We start from the raw sequence: 22,801 nt of genomic DNA, 5'->3' as shown, positions 1-22,801 counted from the left end.
GAGGGAGTACAGATATCGGCCTATACAACGGCACCTGACTTATATAAAACAGAGACTCTCGCCACTTTCATTTTATCCGGAAACATTCCAGTGGTTAAAATAACGTTTGTTCCATGACAGACTACATCAGCTATAATGTTCGCTACAGCTTTTATGGGTGCAGCCTTAATACCATCAAATCCACAGGAACAATTATTTTTAAGCTTAATTATAATGCCAACGATTTCCGTTGGTGTTGCGGGGTGAAGAAAAATAGAAAAAACGAGGTTACTGTTGATATATTCCTCAGGCTGTTTAGCAGTAACTGAGTCAGTTGCTCCAAAAGACAAAATGTGTCGGTTAAATTCATTAGAAGGTGCCTTTCTAGGGACAACTTGTTCACCTACTTTAATTTCAGCAGGGATATTGGTGTGTGTTTTCCTTAGTAAATCTTTTACAATGCGCCAACTTCTCCGAGGATCGTTGGATACGTCTGCAAATCGGTAAGTATAATACCGGATTCATGATTTCTTAATATCAGCATTTAATTTATTTCTAACTTTGTTAAATTCCTTTAAAATACACAGGTCCCTGATCACAATAAACTTGTTAAAAAGCGCATTTCGAGCTTTTATTCTTTGTAAAAGCTAGCGGGTTATCCATGGTTTTCTCGCCTTCTCGCATTTCTTTATTGTAACCGTTGGGAATGCGCAACCATAAATTTCCGTTATTTTGCTCAAAAAGGAATCGTATAGTAAATTACAATTTTCTAGTTTTAAAACCCGCCCCAATCAACCGTGCACACCATTTCTCGGAAAGCCTCAATTGTTTCGTTCGTAATCACTGTAAAAGTAACGGGCGTTTCATTTGTATTACAAGCGTACGAGTTCAGTTTTGGAATAACACAAAAAATGGATAGATGATCACTAATATCACTCGTAAGAACACCTGACTTCAATTCATTTGTATTTATATTTGTTAGGCATAAGTCAATAATGTTTCACTCGTGCCTGTGAAACGAGTAGGTGCGTGAATTAGGTTAGAGAAACCGGTAGATGTCACAATATCAAAGAACTCATAAACAGATTCACACAGATGCAAGAGGTCAATATTAAAGTCACCCAAACACACCACATGACTATTTACGGATGCCAGATAATCTAACAAGGACTCAAAGAATTCAAGAATTTCAGGGAGGGACCCAGACGGAGGTCGGTGGATGACGCCTGCCACAAACGCACTAGATTAACCAAAAGGCATTCAAAACTTCTATTCATTATAGTGTACTGTGGTAAAACCTGGTAAGAAAAATTATTAATAATATAAAGTGCTACACCACCACCTTTGCGCGTGTCGCGTGATATCGACTCACATTTATAACCTGCAAATGTCACTGCATCTTGGCTACCGAAAACCATGTCTCACTAAAAGCCAATACGTCAAATTTGTGATTTAGGGACGAAAAAAATAAGACACATTTCGTCTTCTTTATCCCTTAGGCTACGCACGTTTAAGTGATAGAAGCTCAAGAACTTTGCGGGATTCTTATTGGCAAAAGCGGTAGAGCGAAATGAAGTGGCATTGTGATAGTAGCGTGATAGCGGCATTGTATCAAATTGGGCAAATGTACTGCGAAACACCGACAAATCACTCAGCACTCATTTTGTCACGGTCCACCTTGCTGTAAACAACAACCGCCGGTAAGCCATGTTCTTGCCTGAGAAGAACATTGTTATTAGAATGCCAGGCAATGTATTGAGTCAAACTACCTCGCAACCCAAAATTTGAAGCCATTGTAGTACAAAAGGTATATAGGTGATATATTCATGATATGGCAGCACGGTGAAATAGAACTTCTTGCGTTAGTTGAGGCTTTTAACCTTGCGTATCCTACTATCTCCCTCTCTCATTCCCACTCAGCGCACAGCATAAATTTCCTGGATGTGACTGTCACAGTTTCTCAGGGCAGGCTTCAGACTAATCTCTAGAGGAAACGTACGGACACGCGCCAGTATTTGCACTTCCAAAGCAGCAATGTCAGACACTGCAAGACTGCAATACCGTATAGCCAATCTCACCGTTTTAGGCGAATCTGCACAAGGCAGACGGAATTCGATTCTAACTGTAGAGAACTTAATACCACGCTCTTGAGTCAAAAATACCCAGCGAAGGTGATCGATGACGCGATTACACGAGGTAAGCAGTTGAACCGCATCTACATTCTCCATAAATAAGCTCCAAAACCCAATCCAAAAACAAACCTCGTTTTGACCTATTCGGCCTCTTCTGCGAAAGTTGCATCCATACAAAGGAAACATCACAATATCCTTGCTCAAAGTGAACGCCTAAAAAAATATTTCCCGAGCTGCCAAGCGTCGTTTATAGACGCAGCAAAAACTTGGGCGACGTTCTCACCAAATCCACCATCAGCCTTCCAGAGACTACTGGTTGCATTCCCTGTAACAAACCATGGTGTACGGTATGCCCACAAATGACCACCACACAGTGCGCCGTCAGCACAGCCTCAAACTATTATGTTAATGTAAAAGGGAACTTTAACTGTAATTCCGCATACGTCGTAAACCTGCTGGAATGCACCCTCTGCGGCACAAAATACATCGGCCATACGGAAACACCCTTTCGATTAAAGTTTAACGATCACCGCTCTCATGCAAAACCTGCCCTTCTTTGACTCTATCAAAGCATGCTAACACTCCTGGTTATTCGTTTGAACAACTGAAGGCCATAATTGTTGAATCCAATTTTTAAACGCATCACGATCGCGAGGTTCGTGAGTCCTACTTCATCTATAAGTTTAAGTCAGCGTCGTTTGGCATCAATGAAAGTTATGGGAAATTGACGTGCCTTTACTCCGATTAAAAATTCGGCGGCAATCCTCAGGCTTGTGTTATGCCTGTTCATTTATTTTCCTCGATAATATTCTAGCAAATCTTGAATCTATAAAGAAAACGCCTCAAGATCGCGAGGTTCGTGAGTCGTACCTCATTTATAGGTTTACGTCAGCGTCGTTTGGCATCAATGAAAGTTATGAGAAATTGACGTGTCTTTCTTCCTATTAAAATTTCCGCTGCATTTGTCAGGCTAGTGTTATGCCTGTTCATTTATTTCCCTCGATTTTATCCTTCCATTAGTTGGTGACCCACCGCAGGTGGTTATAGTTTCGTGCTAGCACCGCGCTTCTTAGCACAATGGCTTCACTAAACCGAAGTTGACAAGCACGTTTTGACATTATGTACTGGGTAGAAGGCTGCAGTACCATTGTTAGCTTTAACGCTTTCTCCTTGTAATCAATTTCTGCACGCGAGCGTGTGTGATTGCTTACCCGTCCTCTTTCTTTTTTGTAGTGCTGTTTTCTAATATTCGTTGCTGAGCACTTCGGCGTTCCCTGAACTGGTACTTTGCGGTGGCCAGATGCATATTACCCAGTGCCGCATCATACGCGTGCACCTGACTTCTGTTTCCTTTCTTTTTATTGACTTGTTTGACCTTGCCTTTATCTTCTGCTCTATGTATACCAATGTAAACTCATTTCCGGTCGAAATTGCCGGTCCTACTACTTTTAGGCGCGACCCTTGGCTCCCACCAACAGAAGCCATGTTTCTCATATTTCAATCACCTGACCCTGATTCTTAGAAAGGGTGTGTATGGGGAGATGTTCGCCCTTTGTGTGCATATGCATATTTTCTTGGAACCTACATCGTTCCGCGTGGCTGATTTTTTTGCCGATGTCAAACACGTGAATGGGCATATCTTGTTTTGACCCCTCTTTCCCCCTTGCTGCCACGGTGGGGGGGGAAATTTCCATGTTAATTTTTTTTCTTTCTTTGTTGTTTCTTGTATTGTTTGGCTCTTTTTTCTCTTGTTCGTACCACGTGACTGTGGGTTGTTATCCTTTTATATGTTTGTTTGTTATTCTTTTTTTGTTATTCGTTGATTTTTTCCTTCTATCTTCAACTTCTCTCACTCTTTTGCTGCCCACAAACTATCATCCATTTTGTACAAACGCTCCCTTCTCTGGCGCTGCCCTCGCCCTTGCTACATTTTCTGTATATATATATATATATATATATATATATATATAACCATGAAAGCAACTTTTTTTGTACTCTGATGAAAGGAAGTCCTCTTCTTGAAACGTCAGTAAACTTTTATTTTTATTTTTATGTCTTTCTCGCTTGTCTATATCTCTACTTACCTTATTTCGTCACGCTCTGTGTGAGTTTTCTTTCCAGACTATATAAATATATATATATATATATATATATATATATATATATATATATATATATATATATATATATATATATATATATATATATAGTAACGCTACGTAACTAGTTGAATGTTGTGCACGGTAGATGGCCTTGACTATGTCACAGGCCAATCCCGCCGGCGAAAACACCGGGGCGACGAAGAGGAGAACGAGATACTGTTTGCGTATCCTGGGCTCAGACACGACGCTCAGCGGCAGTCCTCACCCAGGTTTTGCTTACATAAACCGTCAGCTCCACCCTCAACGCCTGAGCGTCACCGTAACAATATATATATAGTAACATTGTTAGGCCGTTGTTGGTTGGGAGGCGACAACACCGTTGCTTCGTGTCCGTTCATTCCGAGGCAAGCCAGAACAAAGCCAATATTGCGACCAAACCCAAGCACTGATGATGATCCTGGATGAAACGCGATCGTCCGTGATGATGAATATGCACAGAAACTGACGAAGTGATAGCCTCAAGCAGGTGGTGATGATGGTTAGCAATTGCTTCCGGAGTTAGCAGACAAGCTGTAGCCGCAAAAAAAGCTCACACTAATGATCCCTCTTTGAAAAAGCGGCCACCTGACCGCGGGTGAAGCAGGATGATGGAGAATGAAGGATTTAAGTCGGGACACGGGCATGATCTCTGTACCGTGTCGATGACGGTTCTAAGTTGGACGAACTGTGGTAACGCTATAAATTACGGGTGAGGTCGCCTCTAGGATATTGTAAGGGCCAAGAAAGTGGTATAAAATTTTCTCGCAATGGCCTGGAATGTGAATCAGTGTTCAGACCGACTTCGTCACCCGGTTGGAAATAAACAGATCTAGGAGCAGCGTCATTGCGTTCTTTGCGGTCCTGTTGACTCGCTTGATTGCGCATGCGATCAACCTGGCAGCAATATTCGATGCGAGAAACTAAACTAAATGTTTGGGAGGCTGCAGACTGAGAAACTAGACCGGTGAACTAGCTGGCGTTCAACATGTGGGAAGGGTGCCGACTGTACACAATGTAGGATGGGGTGCATGGTGTGGTGGTTTGAACTGCGCTGTTGAAGGCAAATGTAACGAAAGCAGGGAGAATGTCCCAATGTATGCGATTAGGCTCTACGTATATCGAGCGCTGGTCGGAAAGAGTGCAGTGAAAGCGTTCTGTAAGGCCGTTAGTTTCTGGATGGTAACTCGGTGTCATTCTGTGAGAAGTGGTAGCAGCTTGAAGTAGATGAGGAGGGACCTGCGACACGAAGCTCTTTCCCCGGTCACTAATGAGGACGCGAGGTGCGCCATGGCGAAGGAAAATATTGTGGAAGAAAAAGTGAGCGACGTCAGTAGCACTCGCCAAATGATGTGGAGTAGCCTCAGCGTAGCGAGTTAGATGGTCAACGTCCGTGAGGATGGAGCGTTTACCAGCGGCTGTCATAGACAATGAACCGTAAAGGGTCAATACCGACCACTTCAAACAGTGTAGCGGGAAATGGAACCGGTTCGACTAGACCGACAGGTGAAGACGTAGATTACTTTTGATATTGACAGGACGCTCAAAAGGCTACATATTTAGTGATACTAGGAGGAAGACCCGACGAAATGAAATGACCTCGAACGCCCTCATAGGTTTTGTGAAATGCAACGTGACCAGAGGTTACGTCATCATAAAAGCTCTGAAGATGCTTGAGTGAAGTGAGCGAGGCACAACTGGAACCCATCTGGCACCATCTGGGTGGTGGGTAAGACGGTAGAGTCAGCCACCAATTAGATCGAAATTCCGCAGTTCGCGACTTAGGCGGCTATTAGGAGGTGGCCTAGGACCATATAGCCGATCGATTAATTTTCGGCAGTCGCTGCAGGTGCGTTGACGGGCACCCAAGTCACGTAAATCGTGAGTCGTGACATCGGTGGGTGTTATAGGCAAGTGTTGCGCATGTGTGGGTCGCACTATTTAGTCCGAAGACTGCGTCAGCTGGAACCAAAAAAGTGTGTCTGCGTCGAGTTGCTTGATTCCGTACTTGCATGTAACCGTAAAGTCGTACTCTTGCAAGCGCAGAACCCACTGACTAAGTAGTCCATACAGGTTCTTTATTAGAGACTAACAACACCGCGCGAAACGGTGTGTAACAACTTTGAAATGTCGGCCGTAGAGGTGTCCCCGGAATTTTCGTACAGCCGACACGACCGCCAGACACTCTTGCTTAGTGATTGTGTAGTTCTTTTCTGATGGCGTATTCGGTTGGCCTTTACGGTACTCTGGCTCAGATTCGCCATATGCCAAGGCGGATCGCAATAAGAGCGCGAAAGGCAGCGTACCAACAGAATGCATCGGCAATCTCGGAGCAGCGCGCCTGTAGCGCCACCGTACAGCCAGCGCGTGAATCCGCCTGGTAAACCCGCGGCCGCAGTGGAGGAGTTGCGGGCGCGCATGCGCGCTCGTCGCTCCTGTAGTCCGGGTTTGGTAAACCGCGGCGTTTTGTGTCACGTGACCCGTCCTCCCGGCCAGATCGCGCCACGCTCTCACTTCGAAGCCAGAGCGTTTGGGAGCGATCCGAGTCGGAGGCTGATGCTCCGAAAGAACCAGCCGAAGGTAGTTCGAGCGCTTGAATTGTACCAACCGAAGGCGCGGCCGCCTTTCAGAGCACTCCATAGTGCTCGTAAACGCCCAACCGCATTCGCCATGAGTGTATCAGAGAGAGGCTTGCATAGGCTACAACTCTTTAACGCAACTGAACATTGCACTGAAAGACGGCGTCGATGCCTTGTCTACTACTATCGTTATAAAGTGTGGCTGGTTTCGTGTGATCGAAATGCATAGTACAGGTCCGGAAGTAAGTGCATGCTTGATGTTTAGTAATGTCTTTTCTCAGTCATTATTCCAGACAAAGAACGTTTCCGTATGCAGTAGTTAGTTGAGGTGCCAGGCAAGAGTGGAAAAAGTACGGACTGAACGACCAAAATATGATGCGAGACGGACAAAATTGCGAAGGGCGTTTTGGTGGTGAGGACGAGTGAAATTAGGACGAGCAGTGAGGACGAGCAGAAATTTTTGCTTGATCGGGCCGGATACCGTACTTCCTGACGACGTGACCGAGAACCTCGACAGGTTGTCCGGCGAAGTGACATTTCTTGGCGTTTAAAGTAAGGTTGGCGTAAGGCAGACTCGTCAATACTTAATCAAGTCATCGGAGGTGTTCAGAAAAACTCGACGAAAAAATTACGATATTGTTAAGATAACATAAGCGTGTCTTTTTTTAACGCAGCGAAGCGCTGGGGCTACCATGGGATCAAATGTGGCAGGCGTGTTGCACCAACCAAAATGCATTACGTTGAATTTGTATTGGCCATCTGGAATTGCAAACCCACTTTTCTCTTTGTGAGACTCCTGCATAAAGGTCTTCCAATAGCCAGATCGTCAATCCAAGCGCGCGAAATATTCCCCGCCTTGCAAACAGTCCAGTGCGTCATGTTTGCGCGGCATTGGGTAGACACGCTTTCTTGTGATCCTACTCAAAGCCGAATTGTACACAAAACGTAGTGATCCGTCAGCCTTTCTCACCAGGACCACGGGGGATGACCATGGGCTGGAGGACGGGCCAATAACGTTGCGTTGAAGCATGTCCCCGCGTTTTTTTATTGACTTCTTGTTTCGATGAAGGCACAAGTTACGGGCGACAACGAATGATTTGCGCACTTCAGTCTCAATACAATGCGCTTCAAGGGATGATACTCCGATTTTGCTGGAAAAGCAGTCACAGAAGTCCTTGTATCTTTCCAGGAGCTGAAGACGCAGTTCTGTTACTCTTTGTGTGTAGCATGCGCTGGTAGTGGCCGAAACTATGAAAAGTAATGATTCACAATCTAAAGGCCGTTAACGGGGAATGCCTTGTAGAGGGGAAAGAGGGGCAGAGCTTCGCCATTTACAACAGAAGCAACATTGGTATCTTCGGGGAAAATAATCGGCTCGGTAGTGGAATTGGCAGCGATGAGCATCACCGATCCTTCTGTGAATCGGACGAGACCCGTTGCAATGACGACTTCTTCGGAAATAAAACGCGGAGAATGAACTATCACGTCACCGTTGCTGATCTGCACCGAACAAAAAGAAATTATTGTTTCTTGGACTGGATATGAAACGCAGATGGCTCTAGGAGTTAGGTGCATAGGACGTGGACTTCCGGTATGCTAGGATGCTCATTATCTGCGAGTTCAATTCACAGTCGGTGACACGAAGTGATGACTAATTAGGATGACGGAAAATCCCAACCCAAAAGTAGGGTAGTGAGCACGGCAGCCGAGGCATGAATGCCGCACAGCCGGACAACCGGTGAGCCGTGATTGGAGACAGTGGCAGGCGTGTCCGCCCAGCGACGTCCGAGTAAGACGGTTTTTAAGGAGCCACCGGATGAACAGGACACAATACAGGCATGGCTGCAAGCTCCATTTTAACCATCTCGGGAAGGTCAGGGGCAGGATAGGTGGTGGGGGCACCATGTGCGCAATGAGAGACGTCACCATACATTTCGTCGGGAATTGTAGGGCGAATCATCGCGCGGAGGTGTTTGTCTGCAAGAGGATGAGTAGACGCCCTTTCCAGTGGGAGGCGGATCGACTAAAATTCGTCGACACGCTGACAAGAAGAGGTTACATCTGATACGGTGGCCAGGTTCTGTAGGCAAGCCCTTTGAAAGCGAACTCGTCGATCCCATTCAGAATGTGACGGACGCGGTCGGACACCGGCATATCTTTCTCGACGCGGTGCACAGCGCTAAAACATCTTGGATGTACGCGGTGTATGCCTCGTTAGCTTCGTGCACGTGGACCTCCAGTTTCCTAATCGCGTTGTCGCACTGAGCTTTATTGGAGCCAAAAAAAAAGTACCACGTCTCGGAAACTTGCTTCAGAAAGAAACCTACGCTAAATAATTTTAGGTTATCATGCCACCTAGTGAACCTCATGACCCAGGTGGGCTATTCAGCCCCTCTTCCACGTCTTCACCCTGAAGACTAGTGCATTTGGGGAGGTTCGCGATGGTTACTGGTCGCGATCCACTTTGGAGGCGAGGAGACTGCGCCATTCGGAGTATTTTGCAACATGGGCATTGGTTTTGCTGGCAAGCTGTGACGGGAATGGAGCTCTGGGCTTCTCGAGGGAGAGGCATTTCTGTCGTGGGAGGGAGGGGACCTTCTTTTTAGGCCTCGGGCCGTGATGGCCCAGGGGTTAAAAAGAAGGTCCCCTTCACCCCGAGTAGTCCGAGAGGCGCTGGCTACCACCCCCAAGCACAGGAAACAAGTATACCTAACATAAATACACAGAAAGTGGAGGGGAAATATCGCCCCGCCGGTAGCATAGTGGTCATCGCACTAGACCCGTATTCTGGAGGTTGTGGGTTCGGATCCAACCTGGCGGGCATTTTTTCTCCACTTTCTTCCTTTCCAAATTATTTATCTGCTTTAATTACCTACAACATCCTCCCCTTTGCTTTGCGAGGTTTTCTTGACTGCCTAACAATATTTCTGTCTTATTTTCAACGGGCCCCTCATTTCCTATTCTGATTCGCTATATATATATATATATATATATATATATATATATATATATATATATATATATATATATATATATATATATAGGTTAGTAGAGGCAGAGGCACACGAGAAGGACATTGAAAATAACAATAAAAGTTTACTGACGTTTCATATATATATATATATATATATATATATATATATATATAGATAGATATATATATATAGCGAATCAGAAAATAGGAAATGAGGGGCTCCGTGAAAATAAGACAGAAAATAAGGTTTGGCCGTCAAGAAAACCTCGGAAAGCAAAGGGGAGGTTGTGGTGGGTCATAGAAAGAGATGAAGAAATTTTTGAGCCGGAAAGAAAGTGGTGAAAAAATGCCCGCCGGGTGGGATCCGCACCCACGACCTCCAGAATACCGGTCTGGTGCGATAACCACTACGCTACCGGCGGAGCTGTTTCCCCAGCACTTTCTCGGGTATTTATGTTAAGGTATTTTTGTTTCCTGCACTTGGGGGTGGTAGCCAGCGCCACTCGGACTACTCGGGGTGAAGGGGACCTTCTTTTTAACCCCCGGGCCATGACTCGAGTTTCTACGACATGTCGAGAGTGGTCGACCAGCGTTGAACCCTCTTAAGCTCCCTTTGGCACCAAGACTGCCAGAACAGAGGCCCTCGCTAAGCATGTAGCGAATCAGAAAATAGGAAATGAGGGGCTCCGTGAAAATAAGACAGAAAATAAGGTTTGGCCGCCAAGAAAACCTCGGAAAGCAAAGGGGAGGTTGTGGTGGGTCATAGAAAGAGATGAAAAAATTTTTGAGCCAAAAAGAAAGTGGTGAAAAAATGCCCGCCGGGTGGGATCCGAACCCACGACCTCCAGAATACCAGTCTGGTGCGATACCCACTACGCTACCGGCGGAGCTGTTTCCCCAGCACTTTCTCGGGTATTTATGTTAAGGTATTTTTGTTTCCTGCACTTGGGGGTGGTAGCCAGCGCCACTCGGACTACTCGGGGTGAAGGGGAGCTTCTTTTTAACCCCCGGGCCGTGACTCGAGTGTCTACGACATGTCGAGAGTGGTCGACCAGCGTTGAACCCTCTTAAGCTCCCTTTGGCACCAAGACTGCCAGAACAGAGGCCCTCGCTAAGCATGTAGCGAATCAGAAAATAGGAAATGAGGGGCTCCGTGAAAATAAGACAGAAAATAAGGTTTGGCCGTCAAGAAAACCTCGGAAAGCAAAGGGGAGGTTGTGGTGGGTCATAGAAAGAGATGAAGAAATTTTTGAGCCGAAAAGAAAGTGGTGAAAAAATGCCCGCCGGGTGGGATCCGAACCCACGACCTCCAGAATACCGGTCTGGTGCGATAACCACTACGCTACCGGCGGAGCTGTTTCCCCAGCACTTTCTCGGGTATTTATGTTAAGGTATTCTTGTTTCCTGCACTTGGGGGTGGTAGCCAGCGCCACTCGGACTACTCGGGGTGAAGGGGACCTTCTTTTTAACCCCCGGGCCATGACTCGAGTGTCTACGACATATCGAGAGTGGTCGACCAGCGTTGAACCCTCTTAAGCTCCCTTTGGCACCAAGACTGCCAGAACAGAGGCCCTCGCTAAGCATGTAGCGAATCAGAAAATAGGAAATGAGGGGCTCCGTGAAAATAAGACAGAAAATAAGGTTTGGCCGCCAAGAAAACCTCGGAAAGCAAAGGGGAGGTTGTGGTGGGTCATAGAAAGAGATGAAGAAATTTTTGAGCCGAAAAGAAAGTGGTGAAAAAATGCCCGCCGGGTGGGATCCGAACCCACGACCTCCAGAATACCGGTCTGGTGCGATAACCACTACGCTACCGGCGGAGCTGTTTCCCCAGCACTTTCTCGGGTATTTATGTTAAGGTATTTTTGTTTCCTGCACTTGGGGGTGGTAGCCAGCGCCACTCGGACTACTCGGGGTGAAGGGGACCTTCTTTTTAACCCCCGGGCCGTGACTCGATTGTCACGACATGTCGAGAGTGGTCGACCAGCGTTGAACCCTCTTAAGCTCCCTTTGGCACCAAGACTGCCAGAACAGAGGCCCTCGCTAAGCATGTAGCGAATCAGAAAATAGGAAATGAGGGGCTCCGTGAAAATAAGACAGAAAATAAGGTTTCCGAGGTTTTCTTGACGGCCAAACCTTATTTTCTGTCTTATTTTCACGGAGCCCCTCATTTCCTATTTTCTGATTCGCTACATGCTTAGCGAGGGCCTCTGTTCTGGCAGTCTTGGTGCCAAAGGGAGCTTAAGAGGGTTCAACGCTGGTCGACCACACTCGATATGTCGTAGACACTCGAGTCACGGCCCGGGGGTTAAAAAGAAGGTCCCCTTCACCCCGAGTAGTCCGAGTGGCGCTGGCTACCACCCCCAAGTGCAGGAAACAAAAATACCTTAACATAAATACCCGAGAAAGGGCTGGGGAAACAGCTCCGCCGGTAGCGTAGTGGTTATCGCACCACACCGGTATTCTGGAGGTCGTTGGTTCGGATCCCACCCGGCGGTCATTTATTCACCACTTTCTTTTCGGCTCAAAAATTTCTTCATCTCTTTCTATGACCCACCACAACCTCCCCTTTGCTTTCCGAGGTTTTCTTGACGGCCAAACCTTATTTTCTGTCTTATATATATATATATATATATATATATATATATATATAGCGTATGAATGAAGTACGATGGGTCCGGTAAAAAATATACAGTGAAACAGAAGACTAAAGGGTAACGAACGAACGAATAAATATATATATATATATATATATATATAGTACGAAATGGGTATAGCTTCTAACAAAACTGTTTCTTGGTCGACGTTCCGGTCGGATTCTGACCTTTCTAGTGAGAAAGGTCGGAATCCGACCGAAACGTCGACCAATAAACAGTTTTGCCAGAAGCTATACCCATTTTTTACCATTTGTTACGGCAACCTAAGAGAGCCCTTCTCGCAATCTATATATATATTGAGGGAGACGGCAAAGGCAATCGTCACCCAGAAGAGACGTCACAGATTCAGTCTGAACAGCGCGTTTATTCTGAGAGGCAACCAAGAATACCACCCCGAGGAATGATGATGTGGATGGGTATGAGAAACAGATGAGGTGCGACATGGTTGTTATAATGGTCATGAGAAGCTGACGGAGTGCAAGGTGTATTGGACACAAAAATAGCAGGCACCTTCCATGTGTCCTTGAAGCGAGCACTATCCTAGCTTACGTACAAATGCTGACACGTTTCCCCCCTCCGTGGAAGCGACCACCTGGGAGCAGGCTTTCACGAAGCGCGAGGCGTGAACGGTTTTAGTCTAGATACGTGAACGATCTCCGTGACCCTGAAGCGGTGGTCCGTAGGCGGAGAACAAGGCGCGACGCGATAATTAACCGGAGAGGTTTCTGCCAGGATGGTGTAAGGGCCAAGAAATCGATTTAGGAATTTTTCACAGAGTCCGGGCTTCAGAATGGGCGTCCTTATCGCCAGGGTGGAACTGTACGGCACGATGCGTGGCGTCATAATAAAGTTTGCAGTCGTGCTGGCAGGCTTCCGTAATCAAACGAGCAAGGCGACGGCAATGATCGAGACGAGAGATAAACTGCTCGGATAACGGACTTGACGTAGGTACGGGAGCAGAAAAGAAGGTGGTGTCGAGAAGAAAAGATGGTTGGCGGCCAAAAACGAGGAAAAATGGCGAATAGCCAGTGGTCTTCTGAACAGCGCTGTTGTAAGCGAATGTAACAAACGGATGAATTGCGTCCCAGTTTGTGTGGTCGGGCCGGATATACATGGAAATCATATCAGGTAGGGTACGGTGGGAGCGTTCGGTTAGTCCATTTGTTTGCGGATGGTAGGATGACGTGGTTTTGTGCACTGTGTTGGCAAAACGAAGAACCTCTTTAACAATGTTAGACAGGAAAGTCCGGCCGCGATCACTCAAGAGGACTCTAGGGGCACCATGGCGCAAGGGGCACCATGGCGCGCAAGAAGTCGGCTACCTCGGCAGCGCAACCGGAACGGAGGGGAGCTGTGTCCGCGTACCTTGTGAGGTGGTCAACGGCCGTCACCACCCAGCGATATCGGGCAGTTATGGTAGGTAAAGGGCCGTAAAGGTCGATCCCCACAGTTTCAAACGGTGCCGCCGGGCAAGGCAGTGCCTGTAGGAGTCCGGCAGGAGCGGACGTCGGGCACTTGCGCTGCTGGCACGAGACGCACGACGCAATGTAGCGGGCGACACAAGTGCCAAGACCAGGCCAAAAAAACCGGCTGGGAACACGATCGTATGTCTTATGGAAAGCTAAAATACCAGCTGTTGCATCATCGTGCAAGGCTTGAAGTATCTAGGGGCGGCGCAACAGGAACCCACCGGTACCCTGAGGCGTGGTGAATGGAACGGTGAAGAACTCTGCCGAAAAGCTGAAATTGTTGAAGTTGACGGCGATAGCGGCTGTTCACGGGTGTTTTGGAGCCGATGAGCTGCTCTATAATTCCACGGCAGTAACAATCTGATTGTTGAAGGGTCGCCAAATTTGAGAAGTCGTCAGTTGGGATGTCGGCGACAGAAGCGATGGTACGTAGTGCGCTACGTGAGGGAGTCGAAGGAGGAACGTCAGCAGGATCTAGCGGACATCGGGAAAGGGCATCTGCATCAAGGTGCTTCTTGTCGGATTTGTAAATTACTGTAAAGTCGTATTCTTGAAGTCGAAATATCCAGCGGACGAGTAGGCCAGAAAGATTTTTCCGTGACTGCAACCAGCAGAGAGCATGATGGTCTGTTACCACTGTGAAGTGACGGCCGTAGAGGTATGGGGGGAATTTCTGAACCGCCCAAACAACAGCAGGACGCTCCTGCTCTGTAATCGGGTAATTTTTCTCGGTGTGACTGAGAGAGTGGCTGGCGTAGGAAACAACCCTTTCTGTGTTGGTCATCCGTCTGCAAGAGAACAACACCTTAGACATGTCTGTAGGGAGGTGCCCAAAATCAAAAGGAAATAAAATAAAAGGACCGGCACAAGGGGCCACCGTGAATCATCATCATTGTGGATTGCAAACAGCAACCGGAACAAGGCAAGAAGAGGACGACGACGAAGAAGTGGGCTCGCATGATGGGCTGCCTGGCGGGCTTGATGGTTCCTTAAGCATGTAATCAGGACGGTGAGGACCTAGGTGTTCTGCGACCGTTGGTACAGAACGTCCAGACACCACGTCGCCACTGGCAACGCCCGGCCGGGGCCTTTCCTCCAGTACACGTATTCGTCCCCAGACCATGCCACAGTGTCTTCTCTATCTGGCCCTGGCTTCTTCAGCAGCTGCGCCTTGATCTGTGCTGTTATTTCTAAAGACTTCGGCATCGCTCGCGCCTTCAAGCTGTGCAACGACATCTCTGTGTGTGCATCAACCACGTGAAACTCTTTCTAGTCGTGACAACCTTCTAGTCGTGAGATCTCTTCTTGTTAGCGTCTAACCATGCCCTAACTTCTCTTGCTGCATAAACGTTCGTTGTCCTAGTCTGTCGAACGGTTGTCGTGATTTCTTGCTCCTGGCATCCACTTCCGCCTCGTGAGGTCTCTCTAACCTCAACACCATCACAAAGTGGCGTCCACGACACGACTCTCCTCTAATACCTTGGAGAATGAGACCATGACATGAAATAAGGATCCAGGAGTTTGAGATTGCTACAATGAGAATCGAAGTGTTAGAGAAACTGACTGCTGAGGGGCTCAAGTTAGGGCTCGAAAGAGAGGCACATCGAAAATGGGTCGAAGCCGAGCGCGATAAACTAAGAGCACAGCGAGAGACTGAAAGGGTAGAGCGCGCTAAACTAAGCCCAACTAGACGATTTGAGGGCAGCCGCACAAGAGAAGCAGATTGCTGAGCTTGAAGCGAGGGTGACACTACTCAAGAGACAGTGGGTTGATGTCTGTGGACAGGCGACATCTCCGACCACTTATAAAGGTGGAGCAGACCTTAAGCAGAGTGATTACATCAATGGCAAATTTATGCCAGTTCCCTCAGAAAAAGAGAGATTGTTTCCAGAGCTGGAACCCGACGAAGAACGATTTGTGTACCATATAGACACTTCGGTATGTGAACCATACAGAGAAATGGACACGCTGCAGCCACACGTGCTGCTGGAAGGTGTGGCGGCTGGTAGTTCAGACGCGCCCGAAACTAACAAATCACTGGTCTTTGTAGCTATTGGATGCGAAGAGGCGTCGAAAGGCGATTTTCCTGAACTGCCATGTATCGGAGCGCTAATGGAGACAGTGCTTCCGGTAGAGATCAAGAACGTGCGAAAACGTAGGCGGAAATATAGCAACGCAAAGATTTCCTTCAGAAGAAGCACGATAAACCTTAGGTCTGCTATTGTAAAATGTAGCCAAACGCAATGTCTTACCAGGAAGCTTCGGATGCAGGTCCAGATTAAACCCAGCCTGGTAAAGCTGCGCGAGATTAGCTCCGCAGAACCAGTGCCAAAGCTCCTGGCAACACGGGTGAGCTTTACTAGCGACCAAGTAAAAGCTTCCAGACGCAGAATCTGCTGTTTTCCTTTAGGCATACCATCGTCAAAGACAGGCCACAAGAAACAAAGACAGACAGCGTCGCGTACGCGCTCTTGCCAATTAAGAGGGTGCACTAATAAACTGCAAATACCCGGAATCCGAAACCACCTGTGCAGGAAAACTTTCCATGGCCAGCGGTGCTGGAAGTATAAGAGAAAGGACAATAAGTGACCGACAGAAAAGGAAACGAGTGCTCACCTTGGTCTGGAAATGTTAATCGTCTGCGGGACCTTTTTTGATTTTTACACTGAGGATCGTCGCAATTATGGGAAAGTGTTTACAGGAACTTTTGGGACTCAAAGCAATTTAAAACTTCGTGCGGAACATTTATATGTTCTGTTGCGCAGGACAAATTCTATCAGGGCACTTTTTCGTGAATGTGGTTTTTTTTTCTTTTGATTTCTGAACCTTGAAAGTGTGTGCGGTTTCACCCCAGCAACTTTCTTGAAGTGGGGGTATTGTAGGGAGGTGCCCAAAATCAAAAGGAAATGAAAGAAAATGACCAGCACAATGGCCCACCGTGAATCATCATCATTGTGGATTGCCAAGCGGCGACTGGAACAAGGCAAGGAGAGGAGGACGACGAAGAAGTGGGCTCACATGATGGGCTGCCTGGCGGGCTTGATGGTTCCTTAAGCATGTCGTCAGGACGAAGAGGACCTAGGTGTTCTGCGACCGTTGGTACAGAACGTCCAGACACCACGTCGCCACTGGCAACGCCCGGCCGGGGCCTCTCCTCCAGTGCACCTGTTCTTCCCCGGACCACGCCACAGCGTCTTCTCTACCTGGCGCTGGCTTCTTCAGCAGCTGCGCCTTGATCCGTGCTGTTATTTCTGAAGACTTCGGCATCGCTCGCGCCTTCAAGCTGTGCAACGACATCTCTGTGCGTGCATCAACCACGTGAAACTCTTTCTAGTCGTGACAACCTTCTAGTCGTGAGATATCTTCTTGTTAGCGTCTAACCATGCCCTAAATTGTCTTGCTGCATAAATGTTCGTTGTCCTAGTCCGTCGAACTGGTGTCGCGATTTCTTGCTCCTGGCATCTACTTCCGCATCGTGAGGTCTCCTTAACCTCGACATCATCACAATGTCCACTGGCGTCCGTATGTAAAAGGAGCGGTCGGGACTCGTCAAAGTGGCACGGTACTGGACCGGAAGTAAGGGCTGTTTTCAACGCTTGAAAGGCATCTTCACATTCTTCAGATCACACAAAGGGTGTTCCTGAGTGCATCAGCTTGTTGAGGGGGGAAGCCAGGGTAGCGAAATTTCGGGCAAAGCGACGGACGTACGAGGCCACACTCAGGAAGCTACGCAGATTCTTTTGTTGCAATGGCTGTGGAAAGTTGACGACAGCGGCAATCTTGTCAGGGTCTGGGCGAATTCCGTCCTTGCTCACGACGTGTCCCAAAACTTTAATGCTTCAACCAGCAAAGTGGCACTTCTTAGTATTAAGTTGCAGGCCCGCATTCACAAGACAGGTGAAGACTTCGTCCAGTCGGTTCAGGTGCTCATGGAAACTCGAAGAAAAGACAACAATATCGTCGAGGTAAAAGAAGCACTATTTCCATCTGCACTGTATCGATCTGTATCGATCATCCGCTCGAATGTTGCAGGGGTGTTGCAAAGCCCGAATGGCCAAACATTAAACTCATACAGCCCGTCGGGGGTGACGAACGCGGTCTTCTCTTTATCGGCCTCGTGCATGGGGATGTGCCAATACCCTGAGCGCAGATCAAGACTTCAAAAATATTCCAATCCTTGTAAACAATCTAGGGCGTCATCAATTCGTGGCATCGGGTAGACATCTTTTCGTGTAATCTTGTTCTGTGCGCGAAAATAAAAAAAAATCGCACTGATCCGTCTTTTTTCTGCACGAGAACAACCGGAGACTACCACGGACTGGTTGACGGCCGAAGGATGTTCCGATGAAGCATATCGGTGACGTTGTCGCTGATAATTTTTCTTTCTGAGAAGGACACACGGTAAGGACGGCGGTGAATAATGCGAGACCCATCGGTTTCGATGCGATGCGTTGCCACCGACGTCTGACCGAGTTTGGTGCAGTTAGTGTCAAATAAAGATTTGTGTTTGGTCAGAACCGAACGATTCGGCCTCAGCCGGGGAGAGGTCAGAACCCATCGTAGCCGTTAGATCACAGCCAGGAGAGGCGGAATTCATATGAGCAGGGGATAATAATGCACAGAGCGGGAAAATACAGGTGGCTCCGAGTCAGCAACACTAGCAATTGTACTGCACTTACGTAGGAGCATGGGCTCACGATTGGTGTTAACGGCGATTATATCAGCAGCTCCGTGTGAAAATCGCACGATACTCGTTGCGATCACCAGACATTTGGCAAGAAAGCGAGGAGTGGGAACGATGAGGACGTCACCATCACAAAATTGATCCGAAATAATGGAGATTACTTTTTCGCAGAAGAGTTCGAGAACGTAATCCGCGCTGGCCACTAAGTGCTGCTGCGGCGCATCCGGAACACTTGAATCGTCTGTTTATGTCAGTTCGATGTCGGGGTGCTGACAGGAGATTACGGCGATTGCAGACGAGAGGAATTCCCACACTAAAATGAGATGATGGACGCAATGCGGCAAAACTGCACACTGTATGTGATGCCGAGTTCAATCTATAAAAACCTGCACAGTACAATATCCGGTAGGTTAGATGGTTCGATTGCTCCTTGATTGGAATTACATAGGGAGGGGCCAGTGTACGGGGTTTTGACTTTGCGTAGCTCCGAAAAAATATTACCATCAATGACTGAAATACTGGCTCCTGTGTCAACAAGTGCATCAACAGCTTCACATATATATATATATATATATATATATATATATATATATATATATATATATATATATATATATATATATATATATATTTAATGTTAGTTGAGACAGTGACACACGAGAAAGACGTAGACATTATTCTTCAGAGTACTGTGCTCTGAAGAAAGGAAGTCCTCTTCCTGAAACGTCAGTTAACTTATTTATATTTTCTACGTCTTTCTCGTGTGTCTCTGTCTCTTCTAACCATAGTTTTTCGCGCTCTGTGTGAGTTTTTATCTTTTCATACAATATATATATCATCATCATCATCATCATCATCATCATCATCACCAGCTTGTCTACGCCCACTGCAGGGCAAAGGCCTCTCCCATTATTCTCCAATTACCTCGGTCCTGCGCCAACTGTGACCAATTTATCCCCGCAAACTTCTTGATCTCATCTGCTCATCTAACTTTCTGCCGCCCCCTACAGCGCTTGCCTTCTCTAGGGATCCACTCTGTTACCCTTAATGACCAGCGGTTATCTTGCCTTCGCATTACATGCCCTGCCCACGTCCATTTCTTCTTAATTTCTACTAATATGTCTTTAACACCAGTTTGCTCCCTGACCCACTCCGCTCTCTTCTTGTCCCTTAATGTAACACCTATCATTTTCCGCTCCACTGCCCGCTGAGTCGTTCTCAATTTAAGTTGAAGCCTCTTAGTGAGCCTCCAAGTTTCTGCCCCGTAGGTGAGTACCGTTAAGTAGCAGCTGTCATACACTTTCTTCTTCAATGACAATGGTAGGCTGCTATTTATTATCTGAGAATGTCTGCCAGATGCACCCCACCCCATGCTGATCCTTCTAATTATCTCTGCCTCATGGTTGGGATCTGGGGTCACAACTTAGCCTAAGTATATATTTTCGCTTACCACTTCCACTGTCTCGCCATCTATCTCAAACAGCTGTGCTGTCCCGAGTTATTGATCATTACTTTATTTTCTGCATATTAATTTTCAGGCCCACGGTTCTACTCTGTTCGCCAGTGCGGAAAGCATGTTTTGCAATTCGTCCCCCGAGTTACTTAGCAAGGCAACGTCTTTAGCGAATCTGAGGTTACTGAGGTATTCTCAATTAACCCTTACTCCCACCTGTTCCCAATCCAACGTTCTGAATACTTCTTGTAAGCATGCTGTGAATAACATTGGAGAGATTGTGTCTCCTTGTCTGACACCCTTCCTTATAAGTATTTTACTGCTCTCCCTATGGAGGATGATGGCAGCTGTAGACACATTATAGATATCCTCTAGTATTCTTACATAATGCTCATCTACCCCCTGGTTCCGTAACGCCTGAATGATTTCTTGGGTTTCGACCGAGTCAAATGCTTTCTCATAACCTATGAAGGCTATATATAGGGGTTGAGTATACTCAGCGCACTTCTCTATCCCCTGATTGATCGTGTGAATGTGGTCCATTGTTGAATAACCTTTACGGAATCCTGCTTGTTCTTTAGGTTGACTGAAATCTAAGGTTGCAGAGATTCGGTTAGCGATTACCTTGGTAAATATCTTGTAGACGACTGACAGTAAGCGGTTCGGCCTGTAATTTTTCAAGTTCTTCATGTCGCCTTTCTTATGGATTATTATGATGTTCGCGTTCTTCCAAGATTCCGGTACCATTGCGGTCATTAGGCATTGCGTGTACAGGTTTGCCAGTTTATCAAGTACAATTTTTCCGCCATCCTTCAAGAGGTCTGCTGTTATCTGATCCTCACCAGGTGCTTTGCCCCCTTTCATTTCTTTCAAGGCCTTCCTTACTTCTTCGGTCGTTACTGGTGGGGTGTCTATCTCCTCTGAACTACTGTCTCGTTCGGAATTATCCTGTATGTCCAGGCTACTGTACAGATCCCTATAGAACTCCTCGGCCAGTGTAACTATTTTATTCCTATTTGTGATGACATTGCCTTGCTTATCCTTAAGTGCATACATCTGATTTTTCCCCACGCCAAGACGCCTCTTTACTGCTTTCAGGCTACCTCCGTTCTTTACAGCGTATTCCATCCTCTCTATGTTATACTTCCGCATGTCAGCTGTCTTGCGCTTATTGATTAGCTTCGAGAGCTCTGCTAGTTCTATTCTGTCAGCTGCGGTAGAGATTCTCATGGTTTGCCGTTTCCTGATTAGATCTTTCGTCTCCTGTGAAGGTTTATCAGTATCCTGTCTAGCCATAGTGCCCCCGACTTCTACTGCACACTCCGTGAGAATGCGGGTAATGTTGTCGCTGGCTTCCTGTGTCGTAAGCTCGGCTTCCTCGTTAAGGGCGGAAGATCGGTTCTGCAGCGCGATCCTGAATTCTTCTACTTTACGTCTTACTGCTTGCTCATTTATCGGCTTCTTTCGTACTAGCTTGTGGCGGTCCCTCCTCAACTCTAGCCTAATTCGAGATCTTACCATACGGTGGTCACTACACCTTACCCTTCCGAACACTTCCACATCCTGCACGACGCCAGGGTTATCGCATAATATGAAGTCTATTTCATTTTTGTGCTCCCCATTCGGGCTCCTCCAGGTCCACTTCCGACTCTCCCGTTTACAGAAGAAGGTATTCATTATGCATAGGTTATTCCGTTCTGCAGACTCAACTAGTAGGTCCCCCCTGCTATTTCTACAGCCCAGACCATAGTTCCCCACTGCCTTGTCTCCAGCCTGATTCTTGCCTACTTCAGCATTGAAGTCCCCCATAACTACAGTATACTGCGTTTTTACTTTAGCCATTGCCGATTCCACATCTTCATAGAGGCGTTCCACTACTTGGTCGTCGTGGCTGGATGTGGGCGCGTAGCCCTGCACCACCTTGATCTTGTACGTCTTATTGAGTCTAATTACAAGACCTGCTGCCCTTTCGTTAATGCTATAGTATTCGTCTATGTTGCCAGCTATGCTTTTATTGACTAGCAATCCCACTCCCACTTCTCTTCTGTCCTCTAGACCACGGTAACATAGGACGTGTCCATTTTTCAGCACCGTAAGGTTTTCGCCTGCCCTCCTAGCCTCGCTAAGCCCTATTACATCCCATTTAATACCCTCTAATTCCTCGAACAACACCTCGAGACTTGCTTCGCTCAATAAGGTTCACACGTTAAACGTTGCCTGGTTCAGATTCCCTTGGCGGCCTGTCCGGATCCAGGTATTCTTAGCACCCTCTGCTGCGTCACAGGTCTGACCGCCGCCGTGGTCAGGTGCTTCGCAGCCGCTTGGGACTGAGGGCCGAGGGTTAGTTGGCGTATTCATGGGAGGTTGTGGCCGTTACTACACCAGGGTGGCCAATCCTGCTCTGGTGAGGGAGTGCATTACCGGCAATGGTCGCCGGGGTCAGGCCGCACCCCAAGCCCCTTTGTGCAACTCCATCAATACGCGGAATTTTTTTTTTCTTTTTTTTAATCCGGTGGGAATTGTCCGGCACCGGGATTTGAACCACTGTCCTTCTGCACGCGAGGCGGGTGTTCTACCAATACGCCATCGCTGCATATATATATATGTATATATGCACCCTACGCCATCGCTGCCATATATATATACATATATATATACATATAAGATAAACGGTAAGGCTAGTGAAGGTTAAATTGTAAAAAGAGACGCAATAAAAAACATAACATAACATAACATAAC

The 22,801-nt window shown here is 47.1% G+C and overlaps 3 non-coding genes across 3 annotated transcripts; all 3 read right to left on the bottom strand.

Moving 5' to 3' along the window:
• Nucleotides 1–10,616: 10,616 nt before the first annotated feature.
• Trnat-ggu (transfer RNA threonine (anticodon GGU)) lies at nucleotides 10,617–10,689 on the bottom strand. The gene has a single exon. It is a non-coding gene; the product is annotated as a tRNA-Thr (tRNA).
• A 392-nt stretch (nucleotides 10,690–11,081) lies between these two features.
• Trnat-ggu (transfer RNA threonine (anticodon GGU)) lies at nucleotides 11,082–11,154 on the bottom strand. The gene has a single exon. It is a non-coding gene; the product is annotated as a tRNA-Thr (tRNA).
• Nucleotides 11,155–11,546: 392 nt separating this feature from the next.
• Nucleotides 11,547–11,619, bottom strand: Trnat-ggu (transfer RNA threonine (anticodon GGU)). The gene has a single exon. It is a non-coding gene; the product is annotated as a tRNA-Thr (tRNA).
• Between the last annotated feature and the right edge of the window lie 11,182 nt (nucleotides 11,620–22,801).

The sequence above is a fragment of the Haemaphysalis longicornis genome, unplaced genomic scaffold (genome assembly GCF_048455015.1).
Source record: "Haemaphysalis longicornis isolate Haplotype H1 unplaced genomic scaffold, Haemaphysalis longicornis Haplotype H1 scaffold_11, whole genome shotgun sequence".
NCBI classification, from domain to species: domain Eukaryota; kingdom Metazoa; phylum Arthropoda; class Arachnida; order Ixodida; family Ixodidae; genus Haemaphysalis; species Haemaphysalis longicornis.
Note: the sequence above shows the minus strand (reverse complement) of the source record. Positions and strands in the feature narration are given on the sequence as shown.